This window comes from Oncorhynchus nerka, unplaced genomic scaffold, assembly GCF_034236695.1.
Source record: "Oncorhynchus nerka isolate Pitt River unplaced genomic scaffold, Oner_Uvic_2.0 unplaced_scaffold_13___fragment_6___debris, whole genome shotgun sequence".
Taxonomy (NCBI): Eukaryota; Metazoa; Chordata; class Actinopteri; order Salmoniformes; family Salmonidae; genus Oncorhynchus; species Oncorhynchus nerka.
The window spans coordinates 1,956-5,585 of NW_027038041.1; positions in this window are offsets into that span (position 1 = coordinate 1,956).

Here is a 3,630-nt window from a genome sequence, read left to right on the forward strand (position 1 = left end):
TCAAAAAATAGACCGCAGCTGAACAAACAATGACAGAGTTGATAGAAACAACACTGATAGGATGGCCTGCACAGAACAACAACTGTCAAAGAAGAATACAGGATTACTGGATGTGCAGAGCAGAGCTCACCGTTGTGGATGACATGGTGTTCAAAGGCAACAAGATTGTCATTCCCATGACACTACACAGAGAAATGCTACAGAAAATACACAAGGGCCACTTGGGTGAGGAAAAATGCAAACGACGAGCAAGATAAGTAATGTACTGGCCAAGAATGAACCAGGAAATCATCCAGACCACTGCTTCATGTGAACTGTGATTGAGCTACAGGCCAAAGCAGCAAGCAGAGCCGCTAATGCCTCATCCAGTACCAAAGACCCTACTACAAAGTTGGGGTTGAACTTTTTGACTGCAATGGCAAAAGTCACATTGTTGTTACCGACTACTACTCAAACTACCCTGAAGTATCAACACTGCCAACTACCTCCAGCAAAGCTGTAATCACCTGAAAACAGTCTTTGCAAGACATGGGGTTGCCTCTGAACTGTACTCGGACAATGGCCTGCAGTTCTCAAGTTCCGAATTCCGATCGTTTGCTAACGACTGGGGATTCCGACACAACACCTCCAGCCCCAACTCCCCAAGGTCGAACGGCTTAGCAAAGAGTTCAGTCAAAATTGTCAAAGGTCTGATGAAAAAGGCACACGATGGAAAGGAGGATTTCCTAAAAAATCTGATGATCTACCGCAGCACACCGCTGCAGAACGGACTTTCACCTGCACAAATGTTGATGGGACGTCGCATCAGAACCAACCTACCCATCCATGAGGACTTGCTAACACCCAGAGGTGCTCACAAAGTCAAACTCGCAAATGAAAAACAGAAAGACAAACAAAAACAGCGACACGACAAAAGTGCAAGACACTTACCTGAACTGAAACCTGGAGATCATGTACAACTCCGAGACATCACTACAGGAACCTGGATGCAGCAAGGGTGTGTGCAGAGAGAAGTTGCACCGCGATCCTATGAGATCCAAACGGAGCATGGATCACAACTGAGACGAAACAGAGTGGATCTAAGGCTGCAGCCATTCACTCAAGGGACTGAGGATCATCAGGAGGATACTGCTAAAGCGTCAAATGCCTTTAGAAATGGACAATTCAGTCAGAACACCCCGACTGACAATGAACGCTGTCCAATTGTTTCAGGAAGCACTTCAGCAGAACAACCAAAAATGACTGTCAGAGCCCCTGAAAGGCTTATGGAGAATTGCTAAAAAATGTCAAACAAGGGGCACCTGGACTGAATGTTTTGTTATTGTGAAAGGAAATAGAGACACAATAGAGTATTGTAGAGACCAGAGACTATATTTAGTTGAAATTTGTATTTTATTTTTAAGGAAAAACATTTGGGGAAAGAAATGTGTGTTATTGAAAATTGCATGTTATGCAGGTTGAGTAAACAAATGTGATGTGACATGTGTAGTTACATAGAAAAGTAGTTTTCTTTTAAAGGAGAGATGTTTTGTCATGTGTTAATAACATTTAGACTACGTTACCCAGCAGGCTATGCGGGAGAGAGATGGTTGAAGAATGCCTTGCATGGCTAAACATGGAGTTTTCTAGCTGAAGTATATGTTCATTAAAAGTAGTAAAACCTATGCCCCAGTTTGTCATTATATAAGGAACAAACATAACAGTTAGCCCCGGCCTACTAACTGCTAGCTTGTTAGCACCGGCCTGCTAAGTGTCTGAATCGCCGTGTCCCCAGCCAGCCCAACTACTCACTGGACCCATATGTTCACTTGACTACGCATGCTTCTCTCTAATATCAATATGCCTCGTCCATTACTGTACTGGTTAGTGATTACTGTCTTATTTCACTGTTGAGCCTCTAGCCCTGCTCAATATGCCTTAACCAACCATGTTGTTCCACCTCCTACATATGCGATGTCATCACCTGGTTTAAATTCTCTAGAGACTATATCTCTCTCATCATTACTCAATGCCTAGGTTTACCTCCAATGTACTTACATCCTACCTTACCTTTGTCTGTAGACTATGCCTTGAATCTATGCTATCATTCCCAGAAACCTGCTCCTTTTACTCTCTGTTCCGAACGTGCCAGTTCGTATAGCCTTTAGCCGTACTCTTATCCTACTTCTCCTCTGTTCCTCTGGTGATGTAAAGGTTAATCCAGGTCCTGCTGTGCCTAGCTCCACTCCCACTCCCCAGGTGCTCTCATTTGTTAACTTCTGTAACCGTAAAAACCTTGGTTTCATGCATGTTAACATTAGAAGCCTACTCCCTAAGTTTGGTTTACTCACCGCTTTAGCACACTCTGCCAACCCGGATGTCTTAGCCGTGTCTGAATCCTGGCTTCGGAAAACCACCAAAAACCCTGAAATCTCCATCCCTAACTATAACATTTCCCGCCAGGATAGAACTGCCAAAGGGGGCGGTGTTGCAATCTACTGCAAAGATAGCCTGCAGAGTTCTGTCCTACTATCCAGGTCTGTACCCAAACAATTCGAGCTTCTACTTCTAAAAATGCACCTTTCCAGAAACAAGTCTCTCACTGTTGCCGCTCGCTATAGACCACCCTCTGCCCCCAGCTGTGCCCTCGACACCATATGTGAATTGATTGCCCTCCATCTATCTTCTGAGCTCGTGCTACTAGGTGACCTAAACTGGGACATGCTTAACACCCCGGCCATCCTACAATCTAAGCTTGATGCCCTCAATCTCACATAAATTATCAATGAACCTACCAGGTACAACCCCAAATCCATAAACACGGATTTAGATATCATCCTAGCTAACTCCCCCTCCAAATACACCTCTGACTTTAAAAAAATCAAGATCTCAGTGATCACTGCCTAATTGCCTGCATCCATAATGGGTCTGCGACCAAACGACCACCCCTCATCACTGTCAAACACTCCCTGAAACACTTCTGCGAGCAGGCCTTTCTAATCGACCTGGCCGGGTGATCCTGGAATGACATTGACCTCATCCCGTCAGTAGAGGATGTCTGGTTATTCTTCAAAAGTGCCTTCCTCACCATCTTAAATAAGTATGCCCCATTCAAAAAATGTAGAACTAGGAATAGATATAGTCCTTGGTTCACTCCAGACCTGTCTGCTCTTGACCAGCACAAAAACATCCTGTGGCATTATGCATTAGCATCGAATAGCCCCTGTGATATGCAACTTTTCAGGAAAGTTAGGAACAAATATACACAGGCAGTTAGAAAGCTAAGGCTAGCTTTTTCAAACAGAAATTTGCATCCTGTAGTACAAACTCAAAAAGGTTCTGGGACGCTATAAAGTCCATGGAGAATAAGAGCACCTCCTCCCAGCTGCCCACTGCTCTGAGGCTAGGAAACACTGTTACCACGGATAAATCCACTATAATTGAGAATTTCAATAAGCATTTCTCTACGGCTGGCCATGCTATCCACATGGCTACCCCTACCCCGGTCAACTGCCCGGCACACTCCACAGCAACCCGCCAAAGTCCCCACCATTTCTCCTTCACCCAAATCTAGATAGCTGATGTTCTGAAAGAGTTGCAAAATCTGGACCCCTACAAATCAGCTGGGCTAGACAATCTCTTTCTTTTTTT